Source organism: Notamacropus eugenii, chromosome 4, assembly GCF_028372415.1.
Source record: "Notamacropus eugenii isolate mMacEug1 chromosome 4, mMacEug1.pri_v2, whole genome shotgun sequence".
NCBI classification, from domain to species: domain Eukaryota; kingdom Metazoa; phylum Chordata; class Mammalia; order Diprotodontia; family Macropodidae; genus Notamacropus; species Notamacropus eugenii.
In genome coordinates, this window is record NC_092875.1 from 199,925,695 (window position 1) to 199,950,532 (window position 24,838).

A 24,838-nucleotide genomic window follows, 5' to 3' on the forward strand; every position below is an offset into this window, starting at 1 on the left:
GCACCATTTCACCTCTGACACTACCTATGTGACTGAGTAGCTCACTTAACCTACCTATACCTGAGTATAGTTTCCTCATTTGTAAAAAGACGTTGGGACTAAATGGCTTTTGAGGACCCTCTAGCTGCATATCTTTGATCATACAGTCTGCTAGTGAGTTGCAGAAGGTAGAAGATTGTATTAGTGGAGGAACTACTTACCACCCACACTGATGAAATCACAGGTCTGTCAAACATTGAAGAAGTAAATGACTTGAAAATTAAAGAATTTCCCTCACCCAACATACTTCCCTAAAGATACTGTGCATGTATAAGTCATGACTGTACTCCATCCTGTACTGGGTGAATGGCTTTAGTTCTTTTTCCCTTCCTCATACCATACATAGAATCTGAATGTAGAAAGAAGTGGGGAAAAAAATGGAAGGACATGATCTGCAAAGTTGATTTGAGTTTGGTTTTAGCGTTACTCCTTTTTGACATTTGTTCACTATTGGTTCACATTAGGTACCTAAGTTAGTCTTTAAATCCAAATTTGGCCTTTCAGGGTTAGACATGGAACCAGTTTTAACTCTTTAGTGAACATCCTGTCTAATATTTATTCCTATTCTTTAGACAGCCAGGTTATATAACACCCGCCCTAGAGTTCATTAGTTTGGGGTGATCTGTTTACAGTTCCTCTCATCTCTACCAGCTTCCAACCCACCTGTAGCCTCCTTACCTTCTGAGCCATGATTGGTTGTCAGAAACCCTAGAAGTTGGGAACTATAGTTCAGAATTTCAGATCTTTAGTTCTAAAGAATTAGCCCTTATCTCTGGTCTCTTGCACTGCCAAGATCTCAGTGGTGTACCTACTTAAAGAGGAACTGAGAGAACAGAAAAATCCCAGTGTTAGACATCAGGAAAATTTGTCTTGAAGAAATAAAGAGCACCTGTTTTTATTCTTCATTTAATTAGGATTTACATTTTAATATGGTGGAATTCAAATGTTGAAGATTATCAATCAATAAATATTTGTTGACTTAACTATTCTGCTAATCATAATAAACTACATTAATACAGGATTTTAAAGTTTTCAAATCACTTTCCACACAATCATCTTATGAGGTCAATCTACATTTTATAAATGGGGAAACTGAGGCTCAGAAAAGTTCAGTGACTTGCCTATAGTCAAAAAGCTAGTAAACCTTATTCCTAGGACTTGAACTTGAGTCTCAACACTGAGGTCACTGCTCTTTCGGTTACAATCATCTTCTTGGGTAATCTCAGTCATGTCACAAGTTCAGGCTGAATCACAACAACAAACTTGTTGGCGATAAATTGGGATAGGGGTTCTCTACCTCACACTGGCTGGCTTTATACAACCTAATCAACAAAAAGGAGTCTCTTGGACTTTATGAGAAAAGGAGTTATTAAGTGGTCTCTGTTGTGTTGCTTACATTTTGGGAAATATTTTTTAGCTTTGAATAGTGCTCTAAAAATAGATGTGTTTCTTTATCTCATGGGGGAATGACACCAGGGTCAATCAACTTTTTGGCCTAGAACTAGAGGATTTTTAAAAAACTCCTGTTAAAATAGATGAGTATAGTACCGATACAAGAACAACAAAACAGCTCTAATGGGACATATCAGTAAGAAGTATCATTCTTCTGTGATAAAATTCTGGGGGAGGATGGTTAGAAACCTTCCTGGGATGCCAGGGGATGGGGAGGTGTCTTGGGAATTGCAAATGTGTCCGGAGCCATTTGCTTCCTGGATTCCAAAAGGACATATCATTTCTGAGGCTTCCTTGCTATGGGGAAACCTGGGGTAGGCAGCTTCCAAATCATCGCTCTGCTGGTTCCCCCGAGTGACTTGTTAGTTTGCATTGCCATCCGGTTGCACAAGGGTGGTGTACTTGACCACCCTGATGTTCCTAAGAGACAGACGGGAGAGAGGGTGTTACATAGTTACCTTTGAAATATTTTATTTATACTCTTATCATTAGTAGTCACCTGGGCCGTACTGAGTGACTCAAAATTAAAGAGTATTTCAATTATTATTGAATCTGTAGCAAGGTAACCTGAATCATCAACTAATCAATCACCAAATGTTTAAAGAAAAAGCAATCTCTGCCTTCAAGGAGCTTAAATTTTAATGGATGAGACAACCTATATAATTCAGTATATAGAATAAAATTACAGAGTAGGTGGGAGGTATTGGGGTGACATTGAGAGGAGGAGGGATGACCAGGAAAGGGATCTTGGGGGAGGTGGCACTTAATGATTAATGCTTAATGATTCAAGCAAGTGATTCCAAGAATCTTGAATTGGGAGGGAGAGCTTTCCAGGCATGGTGATTGAGAGAACAGGGAGTTGGGGCAGAGGGCGATGGAGGGTAGTATAGTAGTTTGTCCAAAGCACAGCTTCTCTCTTCTGGTTAGTTCAGCCTTTTTAGTTTGTCTCTCTGTGACTTTAATCATCTGAGGTGGGCATCATTTGGCAACTGCTTCAGGATTGACATTTAGGCAGACTCATCACAGCGGGACATTTTTTCAGTGATTTGGTTTTGCCTTAGGAAAGAACTGCTTTACCTGAGGTAGAAAGTGGAGGGAGGAACAGGTGGAGGAGTTAGCTAATGACAGACAACTTATTTGTGGCAACTGGCTGTGAAGTTTTATTAAGTCCATACTGGCTAAATACTTGCCTTCATATCAGCCAGGCTCTCCCCGTTTGTGTGTATGTTGGGCTTTGGGGGAGGACCCCCACATTCCTTTCATATTGAAATCCAGGCAGGTCTCAGCATGAGGGAACCTGATGTGCCAACCCTTTAGTCCAACTAGCTGGTGTGATGCTGCTTATGGGCCCTGAGGGACTAGGAGATGTGTAAACAAAATTTTGTCACCAAGGTGGCCTGAGAGGCAGAGAGCTTTTCTTGTAGAAACATCCAAAAGGCTTTGAAGAACAAAAGACTTGCCTGCTAGTGGTGGTGGTAGTGTCTCAGTAGTTCATGATTTGTTGGAGACGTTGCCCCCACAACCATAAGGGGGAAAGCTCACCCAGACCAAGAATGGCAAACACATCTGGTTATTTCCTCCACCTCTTTTAAAGTAATTCTGTGGGTCAGAAGGTTTGTGAGAGACTGGAGGGTGTGCCTGGCCTGTGCCATCTTTCATCTCTCTCTGAAGACCATTAGAACAAGAAAAGTTTTATTTTTTTTGACTATCAAGATTTGGGATTCCAAAAAACTGGAAAGGAATAGGAGCTTCTTGCAAAACAGTATTTGAGAGAGAAAACCTATCTCAAGTCCTTAATGCTTTTTAATATGTTTCAAGGCAAAGAATTCCTAAAAATAATCAGACCTCAGGCTGGTGAAATATATACAGTTAACTTTTAACTCCAGTTTTTAAGGGTGACTAGTCCATTACCATTAATGTGGAAGCCATTTCTTAATGGGTTGGAAATAAAATCCTCCCCCTCCACCCCAGTTATTATCTAAAACTCCTTTCTTAATGGCAGACTTCTTTGATCCTCCTCTCTTCATAATCAAAGGGAGTTATTTATCTCAGCAAAGTGAATGATGCTGGTAGGTTTGAATTTGTTTATTGATGGAGGTGAGTTACTCATGACTTATGCATGACAAACAACACCTCCGAAGTATGACAGGGAACTAAAAGCATTTTGTTTTTTTCCTGTGATCCAGAAAATAAGAATTTGTATTTTAAAGAGAATAAAACCAAGTGCATAAAACCTGGCCAAAAAGCCCAACAGCTTTAGAGAAGTAATATGGATGTTAATTTCATTGAGCAGGAAATGATGGTCTCTAACACTTTACCATCCTTTACTGGTGTTCCAGCAATAATAATTAATAACTAAGGGAACTAGGTTGCACAGTGGATAGAGCTGGGAACTTGAAGTTAAAAAGAGTTTAAATCTTGCCTCGGATACTTATTGCCTGTGTAACCTTGGGCAAGTCACTTCATTTCTATCTACCTCAGTTTCCTATTGATCAATACAGATTTGAAAAAGAAAAGTAGTGCAATATAAAAGTTGCAGTAATTTTACCTTTTACTGAATGTCTGGAAAGGCATGATCAAGTGGCCAGAAATATATACCAGCAGCTCATTGTCCTTCATAAACTAACACATAGCAAATAACTAAACCCCAAAATATCCTTGGGAAGGCAACATATAAACTGTACTGCAACTATGCCATGATCACTTGCCCACAATTGCCCAGATATCACATGGACTCACAAAAACAACTGGAGAAACTTTTAAAATAGATGTAGCAGGTCCAAATTACATAGAAATGAAAACTCCCAAATATAGAGACTCAGATGAAGAAATCAAAACCAAGTGCAAACAGGATGAAATTTCTATTATCTCCATTATCTCTGCTTCTAGAGTTGTGGATGATTTCAGTAAGTGTACACAGAAATACAATTTCAAAAGGCAACCATTCTGTACCCTGTGTGACAGTGCCCTGAACATTAAGTGTGAAAAAACAATAGTAGAATTGCAACAATAGTTCTTTCTGTACTCTATTAAATATAAGATTTGAATGAGAACAATAAAAGTGATTTATATACAGCATGTCCCAAAAAATCTTTTAATGATTTAATAGAGTTTTGGGATACCATCTACAGTCCTTCAAAGTAGGCAGATTTACACTGCATCGTTTTAAATTCACAGCAACCCTTGTTGATCTTTCTTTTCCTTCAGATGAGGGCACTGAAGTTCTAATAGGTTAAGTGATTTGTCCATGTCATGGTAAAATAGGAGAGAGAAGATAAAACCCAGATTCCTGATGACAAGTCTAGATGTCTGTCCCTTACACCCTGCTGCCTGTCACATTTCACAAATGCTAATAAACTACTTTCTTTAGAACAAAGTTTCCCAAAACTTGATGATCCACATAATGTGGTTAGAGTTTGGTCACCTGAGGAAATTATGATGCTAGAAGACCATCATCTTCTAAATATTAAATGTGAGATACATGTTTATCCCAGAATGATATGACAATCATTTTATACAAAAGCAAATTCATTTTTCTCTTTTTCGCATCTTCTCTACCTGTATACTTAACACTTGGTACAAGAAGTTAAGATTGAGAACAGAAACTTTATGCACATAATATTATTCTCTAGTGTTGAATCTGGAATAAGCTAGGTGGCCCAGTGGATAGAGTGCTGGCCCTGGAGTCAGAGAGACCTGAGTTCAAATGCAGCCTCACATACTTGACTCTGGGCAAGTCACTTAACCTATTTGCCTTAGTTTCCTTATCTGCAAAATAGGGGACATAACAGTACCTACCCCCTCCCCGGGTTTTTGCAAAGATCAAAATAAAATCAAATAATAATCCAATGTAATATCAAAATGATTGTAAGTGCTCCTTAGCACATTGCTTGGCAATAGTAGGCACTATATAAATTTGTTATTTCTTTGGGTAAAGACAAAATCCTTAGGGATTCTAGCTTTTAGGAATTAGAAACAGGAAAGTGGCCTGTACCCTAGGCTTGTAAGCATGAAATGGTTTAATAAGTTGTTTTTATGTTCAGTTTTGGAGCTTGACTAGGGATTGTTTATTTTAAATGTCTTTCAAGATACCTTTCCTTTACCCACCCCTAGCCTAGGTAGGAACCAGTCAGTCATGCTGCTCCATTTAAGTTTAGCTAGCATATGAGAAAGAGACATAAGAAAAATTGTGGTTGAGTCTGACAGGTTTTCATTTTTTTATTCTTTATCAGAACCGAAATAATGACTGAGTATAGCTTCCCTCCCTCTTTTCCCTCTGCCCACATAAGGAATCCTATACATTATACAAATACAATGGGAGAAGACCATCTTGGGGGATATCACATCTACAGTGTATACATTGTACTAAATTTGTACCTATATCCTTCTGACTTCTCTGTATTGCATTGTCTTCCATCTACAAATGGAGATAATTTTACATGTCAATTGCCTGCCTGAAAAAGGTGCTATTAGGGGTAATGAGATAATGTTTGCAAATTACTGGGAGCTTGGAAGAAGAAAGGCTCCATGTATATATGAAGTATCATTAAAACTAACAGTAATTAACAGGTTTGTTTTGTCTTTCTTTCCTTCTGCCTTGGATTGAAAATGAAAAGGCAGAATTTAACTTCAGGATTAACTTTATTAGAGAAACTCTCTAATTGTCACTCCTTTAATCTGCTAACCCTGTAATTCTCACACCTCCCATCCCCATCCCAACATTTCTTTATTTGGAAGGCAATGGCAACCTTGTCAGAGCTCTCCTGAGAAGGATTCATTGTGAAAGGCTAGGTGCTACCTAGAGAGTAAAAAATCTGAAAGTACCAAATTCCATAGGTTCTCTACAATGCCACATTTTGTCATGGTTTATGATGTCATGTTTGCAGTGAAAATACAATCGGATGACTTTTATCAAAGTAAATCAATAAATTATGTGTGTGCACTGTGTCTTTAAATGTTACAGATCCTAAAGCACTGGAAAAGAGAGTACCCAGAGAGGTAAAGGGACTTGCCAGAGAATTATTAGAAGCAAAGATGCAGCCATCAATCAATTAACCAGCACTATTAAGCACCTACTTTATGTTTAGCACTGTGCTAGATGCAGGGCATAGAAAGGCAGAAGTTAAACAATTCATACCTTGAGAGGTTTATTATATTCAGGTGGTCAAATGTTTAACAACCAGTTTTCACACACACACACACACACACACACACACACACACAATACACTTTTAAGTTTAATTTGAATCATTAATATTTTATTCATCATTTTCTTAAGTCTACTCTAGATAATCAATAAAACAATAAAGGAAGCTCTGGTTTGTAGTGGTTGCCAGTTTCTGCGGTATAAATGCTCATATTGAAAATTTAACATTTGACTTTCCAGCCTGTGTAAGAATTGAGTCCAGCACATTCTCTGCAAGGGGAACCAGTAGATTCATAGAAAATCAAGATGAGGTAATTTGAAGGAAAAAGTACTAGAAGACTGGAAAATCAGAAAAGATTTCTAGTAGAAAATGATCCTAGAGCTGGGTCTTAAAGGAAACTTGGTATTCCCAGAGGTAGAGGTGATCAAGAAAGTACATTTCAGGTCTGGGGCACAGCCTTTTCAAAGGCCTCGATGGGAAATACCCAACAAACTAACTTCTGATCCCCATTTCTCTGGCTATCACAGTTGTCTTTCCAAATCAAAGGCTGGATCATAATGGGGTTATCTCCTGGTCCTATTCTCCCTCTCAAATCAGGAATCAGCAGTTTCTCTGATTTGATAAACCTTTACCATTTGTCTCGGGGGAGGGGAGAGGGCTCACCTGGAAATTTGAATAAATTCAGGACAATCCCTTCTCCCAAGTGCAAATTTTTCATTCGATTTTGAACAATTTAATACCTATCAGGCAAAAATGCTAAAAGGGAAAGTTTGAAGCACGGGGTATTATTAGCAATGATTTCTGTATATGGTGGACAGAATGGGTAGGCTGCTTGGGGGAGGGGGTGGGCTGAGAAGTAGTTGGAATTTTATGAGTTTCTAGGATTCTAAAGGAGAAGGCACTAGAGTACCATGTACAAGGCTGTCTATGTGTTGTCTTCCTTCTGTGATGGATGAAAATGGCTACTTGGGTGGAGGGATTGTTTTCCTTTGATTTGCAAAGATAAAAGGACCGTTTCCATAGCCACAAATATTAGTTACAGGTTAAGAATCTGCAATTATTGCAGAAGAACCATTTCTTTAAGGGGTGTGATTTGCACTTGGATAGCTGAATGTTAGGCTGCTTCCCTTATTTACTCTGGCTTGTGATGACAAGGATATCTTCTTCAAGGATTCTGACGGGAGATTCTAACTCCCACAAACCTGAACTTACTGGAGGATTCCTCATGCCTTCTTCCCCTCTCCCCAGAGCTACTGCCCTCTTCCCCATATATGTTGTAAAGGTTAACTTTGATAAAAACCATCTCCAGATGAGAATGGAAGGTCTATTAAAACCCTAAGGACTACTTGAAGAAACAAGTGACTGGCTTCTCTCAACCTCTACAAAGGAGTTCCTTGTGATTCATAGCACAGAGAGTAAGACAAAAACTGAAACAGGGAGATAGAAGAGGAAAACAGATCTCATGGACTATTTGGTGATGCTCTTGGATTTCTTTGTGGGTGGTGACTATAGGCAAAGTGTATTTAAAGGAAAGGAGGGGAAGGGGCTGGGGAAGTCACCCTTTCTGGAGAACTAGTCAAATTTTCTAAGACTTTTCAGAACCAGTAGTCAAAGTCTCCAGGCTTCACAGTCCATGGCCACAGTTAGATAGAGCCTGGGCCTAACTTAAAAGTTCTGTCTGCCTCATTTTCCTCAACTGTAAAATGGAGTGAGGATAGCACCTATTTCACAGGCGCTATTGTGCTGATCAAATGAAATAATATTTCTGAAGGTCTGAGTAGAGTTCCTGACACCATTGTTGGAGTTGTTGAGTTGGTGTCAGTCACACCCGACTCTTTGTGACCTCATTTGGGGTTTTCTTGATAAAGATACTGCTATTTACCAGAGTGCTTTACCATTTCCTTCTCCAGCTCATTTTACAGATGAGGAAACTGAGGCAAACAGGATAAGTAATTTGCCCTGGGTCACATAGCTAGTAAGTGTCTGAGACAAGATTTGAACTCAGGAAGATAGTCTTCCTGACTCCGAGCCCTGCACTCTACCCACTGTGCCAACTAACTTGCCCCACTTAACACAGTTGGTGCCTAATAAATAAATTCTTATTCTATTCCTTCTTCTTTTGATTGTGTGGCTTGTGTATTTGATTATGACTACCATTTGTCTTGTATGCTCCTCTGTCACAAACCCTTTCACAGAGGGATCAGGCTGTTCAAATTATAAAAAATGCTGTGAGTATGAGTCATCTTGTAGAATAACTTGGGAAGGTGAGGGTGGAGAATGTTGCTAATTAGTCCTATTTTTATAAAGAACTTGAGTGGGGGTGGGGAGTTGAAGAATATAGAACTAGCAAGAGTTTGCCAGGGTATCTGTACATTAGATTTTTGTGAAAAATGGTTGCCACCTGTAATACCTACTTCATGGCATTGTTTTAAGGAAAGCACTTGGTATACATTGTCTTGTATCACTCTAATTTTGTAAAGTAAGTGATGTTATTATTATTTCCATATTACAAATATGAGGCCCTAGTTGGCTAAGGGGAGCCAAGATTTTGGGGGCACATTGTTAACTTTTGAATTGACGTTGAGAAAAATAAAGCAATCACATCCCTCAGTGTCGCTCTCAAGAGCCAGGCTATTTATTGGACCAAATAGGTCTCTGTTATTTTTCAGTCATGTCCGACCCTTCTGGACTCCGTGTTGGGTTTTCTTGGCAAAGATACTGGAGTGGTATGCCATTTCCTTCACCAGCTTATTTTACAGGTGAGGAAACAAACAGGAATTAGGTGGCTTGCCCAGGGTCACACAACTAGTGAGTGTCTGAGGCCAGATCTAAAATCAGGAAGGTGAGTCTTCAGACTCCAGGCCCAGCCCTCTGCGTACTGGGCCACCTTAGCTGCTCAAGTAGATCTCAGCAATAGGACATCTTGTTTTTATGAGATAAGAGTCAGACACTTTACATATATTATCTCATCTGATAGTAAGAAGGAGAGAACTCTGAGGGAGATAGGATACGCTAGAGGAGACCTTTGATTAAGTGGAGGGGTGATTCAAAAGGAGTTTCTGATGCACAAGTGAAATAATAACTATTTGTTATGATTTTTGGCTTGAAGAGCTCTGTTTATCTGCACTATTTTTTATGTCCCAGGAGAGCCCTAAGAGGTGAGGTGGGTGGTATACATAATCATTATACCCATTTCATAAGTGAGCAAACTGGGGCCAAGAGGGGTTAAGTCCAAGATCAAGTAAAGTCAGACAGCATTCTCATTCCAAATCAGTACTATTTTCAACACACTGTCACTGTCTCTCAGGACAGTTTTCTCCCAGGAAATAGGGTGAGAATTAGTTAACACTTGTCTTCATATCAGACACCTGGCTCAGAACATTTTGTCAGTAGCTGCTCTCTAGAAAAGTGCCAATGGCCTGGGGGACTGGACTGTGTCTACATCTTCTGGGTGGAACACTGCTCAATATTGATTCTGGTTCTTGCTGTTTCTTTCCTCCTTGGGCTCTGGTGGGATTGGATTTTTGATAATACCATGACTCATGTATGGCAGTGTTTTTTTTAAGTGAAGTCACATGGCAAGGGAGGTAGACTCACTCCAGGAAGCTGCACTAGTGACCTGCTACAGGTTCATCTGTGCTCATGACTCTGCCTTGAGTTAAGAAATACACAGCATGGCATCCCTCAGACTCAGAGTGGGTGGGGTCAGCTATGAGGGAAGTAAGGTAAGGACAACTTGTCATTTATCAGGCCAATTCCTCTCATTCCTCATTTTATTTCCTCCTCAATCATCTTATAATCATTGCTATTTTTTTTTAATCTTTTGTAGTTATGAGGTATTCTAGCCACGGTGACTGCAAGTTTGCAGAAGTAATCAATCAAGACCCCTTGACAGAAGGGCCTGCTGGAGTCAGCTCATTTGGCTCACTTATTAAATTTTCTGTGTGAGAATTTACTCTCCAGAAATATGCAAATTCTACAAATCAAGGCTTGATTTATTATTGTGTGGATTGTCTAAATTTAGGAAACTGTTGGAGAAAATGATAATTAAACTGAAAAATGTCATGGACACACCTTACCCCCTTTCCACTCCCAGAACTAGTGGTTAAACATTTCCCAGCATACCCCTACCTCAACACCCATCCCCACCCACCTACCCACAGAAGAGCTATCACTGTCATCTTTTTGTTCTCTTTTGACTATGAGTGTAAGTTCTAAGCCCAGGTCGCACCTGATGACTGACTAGCCTTGAACAAAGGGTCCCTCTCTCCCCATGCCCCATCGTTTGAAGTGACAATTAGGTAACTAGCATAGCTCTGCTCCAAATTATCAGAGCAGGAACTTGATTTTCTGAGGAGCTATGGGAATTAGCAGTGTTCTTATTCATTTGTTCCTATATCTTAAAATACAGAAAATCATTTTTCCCCATTGCAACATTTCTTATGCTAATCGTTGAGTGTGTGTGTGTGTGTGTGTGTGTGTGTGTGTACGTACGTACATGCTTGTGGTGGTCATTCAGGTGTATCATATTTGCGTATTATATGCATTATGTACTTTTCAATATTTTTGGTTGGGGAAGGGAGAGTAAAAAATTGATACTGTGTTATATTTGTATCACATTTTATAGGGAAGCAGTTGTAATATGGCGGAAAGTGCTGGGTCTAGCAGGAATGAGTATCCTGTGGTCTTGAGGTCTAGAGTCAAGAGCTTATTTTATCTGTTCTGATAACTTAATAGCTGTGTGGTGCCACCTGTAGTACCTGCCTCCTGGGATTGTTTTAAGGAAAGGAACACCGCCATATCCACACAGGATCATGGATTTAGCCCCTCCTTGACCAAGCATAACAGTCAACTGTACTGGAACTGAAGACTCAGCTGAGTTGAATTTCAAACACATCTTCTGACTGCAAATTGCAGTAGAACCTATAGAGTTTAGTAATGGCATCCACAGTGCTGATGACACATTCAGTCACGTAGGAGAATACAAGGAGACGTGTTTCTGCCTCACTGCTAACGTTACATTCACTTTGGTCTGGTTCTGGAAAATAAAACCACATGAGTAACTCAGCCCAGAAAATTAGCCCCATCTAGACTGGAGGCCAAGTAAGAGTTAACCCAGGCTATTAGGGGCTATACAGGTGTTTTTTGTTTTTTTTTACTGGGGTAGTCAAAGGGCACTGGGCAGACGCCTACAAAACAGGCCTCTGAGTACCTCTGCTGCCCTGCCTGGTCTAACCTCCATGGAACAAGATGTCCATCCCATGATAAATTCATCACCCTGAACCCACCACTCCACTTCCATCTCAAGCCTTAATTATGACCACCTCCCTCAGCCTTCTCTCCCAGCTCTGTCTGGAGCCTTCTGTTTTGTAGAGAACAGAAACTAGACTCTCAGCTCATTCCATTTTGCTCTCCACCCCCCCCCCCCCAACTTCTTTTTATTGTTTCCCCCTTTAGAGTATAAGCTTCTTGAGGGCAGGAACAGTCTTTCTTTTTTATTAATTGTATCCCAAGTACTTAACACAATGCCTACCTAGCACATAGTAGGTACTTAATGAATGTTTATTGGACTGGATTATGAGTGGACTAAAGGATAAAAACAGGGGTCAGTAGAATTCCTTAAATGAAAAATTATTTTCACGTGATTGGGAAAAAAACCAAAATACTATTTAAAAAAAAAAATCTTAAATGTCAGGGGCACCCACTTTTGGATTTAGAAGGCATTCTGGGCATTTCTTATCCACAAGTCTTCTCACATCCCCTCTTGAGTCCCCTTCCCCACTTTTATTTTGGGGAGGATATTTGCTCTAGCCAACTTAAATCAGTGAGTAAATGTAAGTTCCTATCATTATAATTAATATTTTGTTATCTTGTTCAATTATCATAACAACCCTAAGAGAAGGACAAGGCAGAACTACTGTACCCATCTTATAGCTTAATTGACATTCTGGAGGCCACATGACTAAGATGTAGCAAAGCTGGGACCCAAACTCAGATCTTTGATGTTCTAACCCAGTTAGTGTTCTCATCCCTTCATTGGACAACAGGCATGGTCCTAGTTCAGGGATTCTTAACTTGGAGTTTTTGAGCTTAAAAATACACACACACACACACCCTTTGTAATATTATGTATTTTATTTAAGGCTTTGAAAAATATTCTAAGAAGAGATCTGGCTTCACCAAACTGCTAGAGGAGTCCACGATTGAGCATGTCACAAAGGCACCACAAAGATGGTAGGGTATATGCTAGTGAGCACTGGGTCTAAACTGCTGAAAGCATTCACACCTCTGACATAGATGTCCCTTTATATATCTTATCCAGATCAAGGTTAACCATCCTCAGAGCTGAACTCATTTAGAGCTAAGTTTCCACTGCACCTGACTGTACATCCCTGTCCTCTAGGACCATTTGGCTCTGGAAGTAGCTAAGTGTCATGGACTAAGTCTTATTATGAGAGGCCCTATACCCATTGTTCCTGTTGCCTGTTCCTGTGGTGGATCATATGGGTTGAATACCCTAAAAATAGTATGTTTCCCTTCGATGACCTCACTAGCTTTAAGACCCGACTAAATCTCATCTTCTACAGCAAGCCTTCCTCAATTCCTCTTAATTCTAGTGCCTTCCCTCTGATAATCATTTCCTGTTTATCCTGTATATAGCTTGCTTTATGTGTGTGTAATATATATTTGCATATTATTGTTTTCCTCATCGTATTATAAGCTTCTCAATGGCACGGATGGTCTTTTGCTTCCTTTTGTATCCCTAAAGCTTAGCACAGTAATATTTTGTTGTGGTTGTTGAGTTGTTTCAATCATGTTGCACTCTTCCGTAACTCCATTTGGGGTTTCCTTCGCAAAGATGTTGGAGTGGTTTATCATGTCCTTCTCTAGCCCATTTAACAGATGAGGAAATTGAGGCAGAGTAAAATGACTTGTTCAGTATCACACAGCTAATAAATGTCAGAAATACTTCCTGACTTCAGACCCAGTACTTTTTCCTCTGCATACCTACCTGCCCAGATTCTGGCACATACTAGGTACTTAATATTGATTACTCAATCAGAGTAATTGATTGGAGGAAGGAAGATTGCTCTGTCTCCAGGTAGATAAGAATATTAGAAACTTGTCCTATAACTTTATTATTTCAAGAATCGTTAAGCAAAAGAATCTCAGATTTAAAAGGACCACAGAAACCATTCGGTCATGTCCATACCTGAATAAAAAGTCCCTCCAAGACTTCTCTAGTAGGTGGTCTTTCCTCCAGCCTGAAGGGAGGCATCATAAAAAGCAAGGAAAGCTGGGCTTGGAGTTAGGATCTTTTAGGACTCCGAGGACTTTTCTACTATGAACAGGGCCCTTTGGGGGCAGGGAAAGACCTCGCAGGTGTCTTTAAACCGCCTTGCTAGCCACCCTTCCCAGGCCCCTCAAAAAAAAAAAAAAAAAGAAGCCACACCACCCAGCGGCTCTGGTATAGTGGCCCCATACAAGAATCCCCATCCTGCTCCTACATGCTCCCGCTTGTCCCAAGTGCCTGTCTGTCACCACCCACTGCAGCCTGGCCCTTAGCTTCTGGGAAACTCCCCAAAGCACGAAGAACTGGAGTCAGACGGCCCACTCTGTTCACTCTTTACTCAGACATAAGGATTGTGGGAGATTGTATCACCAAGAAGTGATCTCACATCCTTAAATACCTAGGCACAGTGGGGCAGAGGTAATGACAGCCTGCAAGCAGTAATTCCCATCTGCTCCATTTTGGGCTGTAAGCCAGACCTTTAATGTGACTTTTACATATGGGATTTAGAGGAGCCGGGAGGGAAGAGGCTGATAAAATGAAATGAGTGATGTAAAGCTGGAGTCAATTAGAGGCTGGTTTGAATCTCCCTCCCTCCCTCTCTCCCTTCCTTCCTCCTCTTTCTCTTCCTGTATGCCTTTCCCTCCTTCTTTCCTTGTCTCTCTCCTTCCCTCTCTCCCTCTCTTCTCCTTATGTCTTCTTTCCTCCCTTTCTCTTTCCTCTCTCTGTTCTTTTCCTTTATATTTCACTTTCCTTTCCTCTCTTTTCTTTTTTTCCCTTTCCTTTTCTTTTCTTTTTCTTTCATTGAGATGTTTGGCAGTGGACAAAAAAGTATACTTTATCCCTCACTTTTACCTGCCCCTGCTCACCCTACTTATTCCTCTTTGATCTACTGTTGATTTAAAGTCTTTGGAAGCTGACAGTCCCAGTCCCGTCACTGTTCTGTATACTGTTCTGTAGAGCTTACGCAAGATGAGCCTGTTTTCATAGTGGACTGTCTCAAAGGAGTCCTGCTGACCAGGAGACTTGCCTGAGGCATTGACATACCCAGTGGTTGAAAGATGGGTGGTAATCTTTTGGAATTGTGACTGGGTTGTGTGGCCTGTGGCCTGGGCTAATACACTGAGCCTGCCTCCTAGGATTCATTATAGACCCCCGTGCTTGCCTTGTATTAACAAGTTCTGTGGGTAATTAACATTCATTAAGTGCCAGAAGCCTAAGCAGAGCTCTTGAGAGGTGTGGTCATACTGTTGAAAAACAGGACCTAAAAAGGGCAGCAGAATCCAGGGCTTTGTAGAGTACTCCTCAAATGGACATGTTTCAGTGAACTTAAAAGGTGCCTTTCACTGAGTCAGGTTACAGCAAGAGTGGATTTCTTTGAAGGCAGTTACATGTTGCTGTCTAATTGTATTCCTTCACCCAACTCTCTGGTATGCCCCAGTTTTCATTCTCTTTCCCTCCAGGTGAGTATTAAAATGTCCTGAGGTTTTGTGTACACTTTTGCTTAGGATTTCAGTCATCACAGGTTTGCCTTTAACGTTTTCCCTTTCATGCCCATCAGTTGAGGTATGGCTGTGAACAAGTTGTGGTAGAGGAATGTAATAGAATACCACTGTTCCATAAGAAATGATGAGCAGGTGAATTTCAGAAAAACCTGGAAAGACTTACATGAACTGATGCTGAGTGAAGTGAACAGAACCAGGAGAACATTTTACATAGTAACAGCAACATTGTGGGATGACCAGCTTTGATAGACCTAGCTCTTCTCACCAATGCAATGATCAAAGACATCTCCAAGGATCTCCTGATAGAAAATACTATCCACATCCAGAGAAAGAACTAAGGAATGTGAATGCAGATTGAAGCATACTATTTTCTCTCTTTTTTTCTTTCTCTTGGTTTTTCCCTTTTGTTCTGATTCTTCTTTCACAACATGACTAATGTAGAAATATGTGTAATATAATTGCACATATATAGGCTATATCAGATTGCAGACCATCTTGGGGAGGGGAGAAAGTGGGGGAAAATTTTAGAACTCAAAGTCTTATAAAAGTGAAAGTTGAAAATAATAAATAAATTTTAGAAAAATAGAAAAATAAATTTAAAAAATTTTCCCTTTCATAGGCTGTACTTCTTGCCCTGGAATACCCTTGGTTCCTCACATTATCACAGGTGATTCAGTAGCTGCAGTTCAAATATTGGCCAATGAACTATAATTCATTATTACAAGAACAGCAGGACCATGAAACAGACATTTTAATAGGTAACTTGTTGAGGCCAATGTGTCATATATTGATGGGGATGTGAGCATATCAGGAAAAAGGAAATCAGATGATATATTGTGTATCTCCTCCCTGCCTGCACTCCCTTCCCATCCACGCACCTGTACATGCAGTGAAAAGGATGCTAGTTTTGTACTGAGAGGATTGGGGTTCCATTTCCTACTCTACCTGTGTGGAGTTGGACAAATCACTTAACCTCTTTGGGCCATATTAAAATGAAAGGCGTTGATCTCTAAGATTCCTTACAGCTCTAGATCCAATATCTGAAGCCCAATTGTTTAGTTAGTCCTACATTTAGTCCATGGAGTGAAGGGAATTCCAGTTAGGCATCAAAAGCCACCTGTGGATATCTCCTAAACCTTCTATTTTTTTGTTGTTGTTGAGTTGTTTCAGGCCAACTCTTTATAACCCCACTTAGGAGTTTTCTTGGTAAAGATAGTGGAGTGGTTTACCATTTCCTTCTCTAGCTCATTTTACAGATGAGGAAGCGGAGGCAAACAGGGTTAAGTAACTTGCCCAGGGTTCCACAGCTAGTAAGTGTCCAGATTTGAACTCATGAAGTTGAGTCTACTTTGCACCTAGCTGTTGGTGGGATAGTATGTCCAAAATGGATCTTAATATGCATTTCTACTTAAATACATCTCTCTTCCAAATTTTCCGATTTCTGCTTGAGTTGCCACCATCTTTTTAGTCACCCAGGTTCATCCTCTCAGAGTCATCTGACTCTTCTCTCTCTTTTACTTAAGACTTTTCAGTTTTTCTCTCATCCATCCCCTTTATTCCACTCACATAAGACCCTATTCTAGTTCAAGTTTTCACTATCCCCAATTTCTTGCTAATAGCCTCTTAATTCATTCCTTTACTTTCAGTGTCCCCATCCCCTATAATATATTCCCCAAGCAGCTGCCAAAATAATCTCCAAAAAGCAGAGATCTGACCATTTTACTCCCTAGTTCAAAAGTCTTCAGTGGCTCCCCATTCGTGACTCTAAGATAAAATGAAAGCTCTCCAGCCTAGTGTTTAAGATCCTTCAGTCTCTGTTGCTTTATTTCAGAGTTCACAACCTGAGTGCTCCTGCCAAACTAGACTTCTAGCTGTTCCTCAGATATGACACTTCACCTCCAGCCTCCATGCATTTCTCCAGGCACTTCTTTCCCAAACCTGGAATACATTTTGTCCTCATCTCTACCTTTCAGAATTCTTGTTTTCCCTCTAGGATTTATTGAGATGCCTTCCGGCTGAAGCCTTCCTTGATTCTGCCAGTTGTTTGATTCTCCCTTCCTCCTCAACTACCTATGTACTGTTGCTTATTTGTGCCCCTGTCTTGTCTCCCCTGGTAGAATACATGCCCTTTGAGGACAAGATCTGTTTCGTTTTAGTCTTTTATCCCTAGAGCCTAGAAAAGTGCCTTGGTCATAATAAGCTTTTAATAAAAGGTTTTGAACATTGAATTGAATTAATTTGGGGTTTTCACTTTTTCATAGTCTGGTAGACATGTTATAAACCCTTCCCCGCTGTAGCTATGCTGATTCCAGGTTACTCTTTTTGAATACACATTGGAAAAATTCAGAGAATCAAATTAATATGTCAAAGAACAAGTGTTTTTTATTTTGTCCTTGAGCTCCCCTGATGCACTAGGGGCTATGAAGAAACATACACAAAAATAAATTCCTCCTTCCTAACCAGTTTTCCATCTAAGAAAACAGGATGTTTTTATTGGGAACATAGAAAAGGCTCAGACTATTTAGCATTTCTTTTCTTTATTAGTCCTGATAAAAAACAATTATATCAGTATCCAGGTCAATTATTTACTGTTGTAAACTCATTTGGCCCCGAAAGCAAGAGGCCCTGGGGTTAAAATCAGAGCTCCAACACTTGTTAGATGTATGACCTGGACAAGTCACTTAATCTCTTCTAGCTTGAGTTTTCCCAGCTGCAAATGGGGTAATACTGATTGTAATAATAAACTAACATGGCTATTGTGGGAAAAACCAAAAAGTTTTATAAAAATGTGAGTTTGCTCACTTTGATAGCATATATACTAAAACTGGAAAGATACAGAGATTAGCATGGGCCCTGTCCAAGGATGACACACAAATTCGTGGTGTTCTTCTTGTTTTTTGTTTTTTTCTTTTCCATGATTTTTCCATTTTGTTCTGATTCTTCTTGTACAACATGAGTCATGTGGAAATATGTTTAATTTAATCTTACATGGATAACCTATTTTAGATTGCATACAGTCTTGGAGAAGGGGGAGTGAAAGGAGGAGAAAAAAACCTTAGAACTCATCTTATAAAAGCAAACATTGAAAACTAAAATGAATAAATGTTTTTTAAAAAATGAGTTGGTTATCATTATTATTAGTAACAGTAATCATCATAATTGCCATTGTGGAGCATATAGATTACCAATTTTTAAAAGAATTTGAATCGAATGAAATATTCAAACTAAAATTCCATTGAATTTTCTTTTTTTCTTAAATAATTTAGAATTTACAAATTTCTCAGGGTCATTGTTGGAAAATTCAAACAAACTGTTTTTACATCCTTTGAAACCTCACCTACCTCAAATACCATCCCCTTCATGAAGGCTTCTTTGGTTCTCCTCCTTTCCTCCTTGCCCCTCAAAGTCAGAAATGATTTTTCCTTCTTTGTCTTTTCTGTAACACTTTTTTGTTTGCTGATAGCACATGGTTTTGTTTTGTAGCTATCTGCATACATGGCAGAGTGTCCTCTGAAGTTACGAGCTCCAGAAGGGCAGGGACAGTGTCTTTATCCCTCCAGCTCCCCTCAGCATCTAGCATAATTAGATGCTTGGACAAATGTTTATTCCAACTGGGTTTAAATTAGTTAATAGTTTCAGATTTAGGGTGCTAGATAAACCAGTTTTTACTGTTGGGTTAATTAATTTCAAGACAAGTCAGTGAAGGTGTTGTAACAAATTACATTAGCTTTCCTCTGACTTTCTTTAAAATAAAATATCAACATTTTCAAGATTAAAGCACCATTACTTATAACATTCTAACATTCTATGAAGCATGTTACCTATCACCTGACAGAGGGGTCATTTGAAATAAGTATTTTGGTCATGGCTGTTGTGTGCATTTATTTTGCTAGATTGTGTTTATTTGTCACAAGAGGAGGGGAGGTGTGTGTGGGGAGGGGTAGGAGTAGGGACTAATGATGGGGATCACCCCCCACAAAAAAAGAGGAAAAAAGAAAGAAGGGCATCATTGTATGGAGCGCATTGAAAATGCATAGAAAAGAACTGAAGAAAGTTCAGAAGGAGAGAAGCTAGACAACTTTGAAACTAACATGTTGAATTTATTATGTTCTTTTAAAAAATTCTTGATTTCATATACAATCCTCTTTTTCTAGTCTTCTGTCCATATAGAAAATTCAAAAAAATTCTAAATAGTATTTTATTCCCATTACATGTAAAGATAAATTTTAATATTTGTTTTTTATAAGATTTTGAGTTCCAAATTTCTCTTGCTCCCCTCCATACTTCTTAAGATGGTATGTATATGGAAGTTTCATGTATGATGTTGGTCATATATAGAACAACAACAACAAAATCTTTATTTTAAAAAAAGAAAGAATCTGAGGACCTGGGGTCAAAGAATCATAGTACAATGAAGCTACAAAGAACCTTTGAGATCTGCTTAATCTAACCTGTTCATCTTATAAGTTTTGAGACTACAAGAGTAAGGAATTTCTCCCATGATCATTATTTTCTTTATTTTTACCTCCAGTTTCAACTAATTAAAAGAGGGAGTTTATTCAGTGCTCCAGCATTTCCTCCTTTTCATCTGATTTTTGGGTGACTTCACCACCACCTAAAGCAGAATCAGGAGGTAAAATTGAAACCAGGTCTAACAGAAATCGATCAGAGAAGAGATTTAGGAGTTATGTATGGTTCTTAATGTTTAAATTTTGGACTTCAAACAAAATGGAGGTATCCATCCCTCTGTGCCCAAGAAGAGTCTCAACAGTCATGGTAGAAGAAGAAAAGGTTCTTCTTGGAGACCCTCATCCCCGTAGGGGATACTTGGGTGGTAGCTTTACCTGTGTTTAAAGGTTATTAGAGAATTTTATTTATTTATGTTTTTCTCCCTTCTTTTAGCATGGATAAGTCGCAGTTGGCATTCCCATCCACTTTTAATTACACACTGTCATTTATCACTACATTGCTGTGGATCAGGTCTTAGACTCTGATGTTATCATCGCCTGCTTTGCTTACTAACTCCTGCTGACTTTACCACCAACTCTTGTTTACTTAATACTTCCAGTTGAGCCTGTGGCCAAGCAGGAGCTTGAATGAGTCCCACTAAGGATTCCATGAGGGAAAAGACAACTTTGCTTAGACTTGTACTCTGCATTATTCTGAGGGATGATGCTGTCCATCCCTAGCATGACCATAGGAAATGGGAAAGTTTATGGGATAGCTAGCTAATGTACCCAGCAACTGGGTCTTCAATGCAGTTTGATTGTCTTTTTTTAAAGTATAGCAAATTCTCATAACTTCAAACCCTGAAATTCAGGTGTTACTTCTTCTATAAGTAGAACCTTCTCTGATTTCCCATCCTTTACTACCCTTGCATATCCAATTTGAAAATTTCTCCTTCCTTAAATTTAGGCAGTAAGCATCAAAGGCAACCTTTGAGCTCAGGTCCTCTGTTTCTTTCTGCTTTTATTTAATTTGTTTGTTTGCTCTTCTACTTGACAAATATCATCAAACGTGAACATTTACATATACACTGAAGAATAGGAAAAGGATTGTACATGAATCAGCTTGAATTTTATTCATTTTTTTCATTTTATTAGTTATAAAGAATTTAAATTTTTAAAAAAACACAAATTCAGCATGTTAGTTTCAAAGCTGTTCCATTTGTTTTTCCTTTTGAATCTTTTACGCATTTTAAAAATGCTACTATGCCCTTCTTTTATTTTCTCATTTTTGGGGGTGTGTGAGAACATCCCTATTACCTAACCCCCTCAGCAGTGTATTAGTATGCCTCTTCTCCCCCAGTCCCTGTAACAACTGTAACAACTGATAGTAAATTTCAGAGTTGTCTTAATTTTCATTTTTCTTTTTATCAGTTAATTGGAGCATTTTTTTAATATGGCTGTTGATAACTTGCATTTCCTCTTTTAATAATTATCTTGCTCATATCTTTGACCAGTTATCTATTGGAAAATGCCTCTTATTCTTATATATTTAAATCAGTTCCTTATACATCTTAGTTATCAGAACTTATTAGAGAGTCTTGCTGCAAATATTTTTCCTAATTAACTATTTTCTTTCTAATTTTAGTTGCATTATTTTTGCTTGTGCAGAAACTTTTCCATTTTTAGTAATAAAATTAACTATAATATATCATAGCCATAACAATAGTTAGCATTTATGTAGCACTTTAAGGCTTGCAACATGCTTTACAAATAGTACCTCAGTTTATCTTCACAACAATCCTGGGACATAGGTGTTTTTATTAATCCTAGCTTTATAGACGAGGGTACTGAGGGAGATGGAGGTGATGACTTTGTCCAGGGTCACACAGCCAATAAGCGTCTGTGACAGAATTTTAAGTCAGAGCTTCCTGAATCCGGGTCCAGTGCTCTATCCACTGAGCCATCTCCTTCCTCGCTCCTACTTTGTTTATGCCAAATTTTGCGCTATATTTTCCACATTCTTCTTGATATCTTGTCTTTTTTCCCCTTTTACAGCATAAACTCTTTGAAGGTCAGTGGCTTTTGTTTTTTCTTACACCAGTCACAATAATTTGTCCTTCTGGTTGGTGTTTCAGTCCTATTTGACTCTCTGTGACCTGTTTTGGGATTTTCTTGGCAGAAATATGGGTGTGGTTTGCCATTTCCCTCTCCAGCTCATTTTACAGATGAGAAAACTGAGGCTAACAGTTATGTGACTTGCCCAGGGTCACATAATTAGTAATGTGTCTGAGGCCAGATTTGAACTCAGGGAGATGAGGCTTTCTGACTCCAGACCCCACACCCTATCTGCTGTGCCATCTAGCTGCCCTAATTTGTTCAAAACAGACTTTTGATATGTTTGTTGAATTGAATTGAAGCAGTCAACATCCATTATTAAATCAAATATAAATGTTTTTGCATTATGTACTTTTTTCAGGATTATCCTAATTATTGCTCCCAATAATAGTACAGATAATAATTATAACTCATTCATGTAATATTTACAGTAGGCAAAGGTCCTTTCCTTAAAACAACCCTGTGGAGGTGTTATTTTCCTCATCTTGCAGAGAGGGAAATGAAGGCCAAGAGAATTTATATATCTTATCCATAGCCACAAAGGTAGCAAGAGTCACAGCCTGGTCTCAAATTCAGGGCTGTTCATTCCAAAGCCAGGACCACTGGCACTACACATCCTCCCTCTCTAGGCTTTATATATCTTATACCCTCACCCAATGGTTTGTTCTATCATAGAAAGGGAGAGGATTGTTAAATTATCAGTGTGAATATTCACATCTCATAAATTAGCAAACTAAAAATCAATTTATTTTGTTTGTACAGATTTGAGAAAGCAAAGGAGAAAATGTTAATAATGAATATTAAACTTAAAAGTTTATTTTATTTATTTATTTTTTGGAGACCCATTGTTAAGTATTCACCCACACATTCCTTTGTATTCCCAGGCAGTGAAAGCTGAGGAACTTAGCACTTAGACCTGATTTGTAGTCAGGGCTAGAGATGAGATTCTAGAACATGATTCATAAAAGAGGAGTTGGGTTTTCTCTTTCTTGGATCTCTGCAGGGGTCCTTCATTTCCCAGCTCCCAGCCCCTAAGGAAATTCTCTTTGGGGACTCAGCAGCCAGCACAGATGATCACTGATTCCGACGAACACGTCAGTGTTTTCCCTGAGTTGGCTGAGTGGGAGGGAAAGCATGTCCCTGCGCTTTTGGGGCATGTGCCGTTCAGTTACCCAGGGAATGATTTCATCCTTTCTTGGTCTTGCCCTGTGTCTGAGGCTTGCTCCATTGGAGACACACCTGAGCGATTTCAGCTTATGGGGATTACTGAAGAAAAATGTTCCCCTCTAGTTGTAATTGAAAAAATGCTCCAGTTGTTCTTCCAAGACTTTTTCTTCTTCCTTTAAAGCGTGTCATATGGGGACCTGACTATAGATAGGAAGCCCCTGGTGCCCTTGGTTATCCCAGGGATTTTGTCCTGCTCTCAGAAGCTGGTAATTCTGTATACAGGCAAGCTTAGGAAGCTTAATGAACACTTCCTCTCTGTCCTGGAGAAAGATTAATCATTGGCCTCTTGAAGAAAGACAAACCATCCAATACAGTGTTATGGTGGAAGCACTCTGGCTTTCTTGGCAGCGGGATTTAAATTGGTCTATAACAATTTTATTTTTTTCTCTTAAAAACACACAGAGACACACACAGAGCCCAGTTATCTTCACCACCTAAATGGATGGGACTGGAAGCTGTAGGGTTGGGTACAAAGCTGCTCCTGCTCAGTGCTTGGTGATTATTGACTCTGGCAGACAGACACTGAGCTGATCGTTAAGATAGGTGTTTAACTTTCCAGGAACAAGATGTTCGGATAGATTCCTTCCTTGCTTCCTTTTTTCTTTCTTTCCTTCTTCCCTTCATCCCTTATTTTCTCTTTTTTACTCTCTCTCTGAAAGAAGAGTTAGCTGTATAATGCCACAAAGGAGTCTGGAATAGACAGTAGATTTTTATACACACATAATGCATATATATAATATATATATACATGTACAACATACATACATGTGTTTACACATACAGATGCTTTTATATGTACAGGTGTACATATATATACACTTTATTACCTATATATCTCCGTCTTTTTTTAAAGGTTTCGTTTGGAGGGATACAGATCAGGGGGAGATAGAGGAGAGAAGTACAAGGCTCACAGAAAAAGAAAAAGAGAGTGTTTTCTGCTGTGCAGGTTGCCAGGAATGAGGGTCAGGACCTGCTTTTCCCACAAAAAATAGTGTGGATTTGGAGTGGGAGCAGTTCCAGAAAAATCCAAAGCTAAACACATATGGCTCTTTTCTCAGGTGGAGTACAGAGGGAGTCTGGCAGCAACAAGGGTTGTGGTTGAATCATGTCCACTCAGTTATTGAGCAAGGATTTATTGTATCAACTCCTAAAAGTTAATATTTTTAAATGATAAGTCTTAGCACTCTCTGCTTCCTTTCCTATCCCTGGGCCACCATTATTGCAGAAGCATCCCTGGGCCATCCCCTCAAAACTGAGGCCCATTATTTTCATTCTTTGTCTCAAGGGTACCATAAGAAAAAAATCGTGAGGTAGGGAGAAAGTGTTGTATAACCATTGACTCTAGTGGAAAGTAGAGCAGTCTAGATAAAGGAAGAAAGGCAGATTTGTGGAAGGCCATGACTGAAGCTGCAGAGGTAGGTTGTCCTCTGAATTGTTTGAGGAGTATCCACATCAGTGACATTATAGAGCCACCAAATACAAAAGTGGTTGGAATGATTGACTCTCCCTACAGTAATAGGCACTGGTCTGGAGTAGTACTCAGAAGTTCTTTGAGGCAGGACCTACAGTGATTTTTACAGCTTGTTTACCTCTTTTAATTATATCCTAGAGAAC

General features: G+C 39.2%; 1 protein-coding gene and 1 non-coding gene across 2 annotated transcripts in view; both read left to right on the forward strand.

Moving 5' to 3' along the window:
- PARD6G (par-6 family cell polarity regulator gamma) overlaps positions 1–24,838 on the forward strand; it is a 157,372-nt gene that overhangs the window by 80,870 nt on the left and 51,664 nt on the right. The gene's annotated exons all lie outside the window — the stretch shown is intronic.
- On the forward strand, positions 18,229–18,332 carry LOC140502866 (U6 spliceosomal RNA). Its single transcript, XR_011966603.1, has one exon. It is a non-coding gene; the product is annotated as a U6 spliceosomal RNA (small nuclear RNA).